Genomic DNA, 389 nt, shown 5'->3' on the forward strand with positions numbered 1-389 from the left:
CCCCTGATGCCCCCCCGGCTGCGGGACAGGGCTCCCCCGGGTCCCCCATCCTCGTCCCAGTGCACAGAGAGGCGTTGGGGATGGGCGCATGCCCCACGGCCAGCCCTGCCACCCCGCAGAGGGGCAGCCGGTGCCTCCTAATTAATCCAGCCCTGGTTTATTAGGAACGGGACGAGCCCTTTACAAATCTGACCAGTGGTGCTCTGAGCCAGGCTTTGGGGATAGCTGGTGTTTAATGGTGAGGCTCTGGAGGAGCAGCCCTGCCAGGATGCTTGTGGCTGTGGCTTGGAAAAGCACTGGAGAGGGTCTGGGTGTGGGGTCATTTTGTGGGAGGCTGCGGGGAGCTGGGATGGGGGGCAGTTGCCCCCACAAGCCCAGCACTGCAGGCT

The sequence above is a fragment of the Egretta garzetta genome, unplaced genomic scaffold (assembly GCF_000687185.1).
Source record: "Egretta garzetta isolate BGI_Z169 unplaced genomic scaffold, ASM68718v1 scaffold121, whole genome shotgun sequence".
Lineage (NCBI taxonomy): Eukaryota > Metazoa > Chordata > Aves > Pelecaniformes > Ardeidae > Egretta > Egretta garzetta.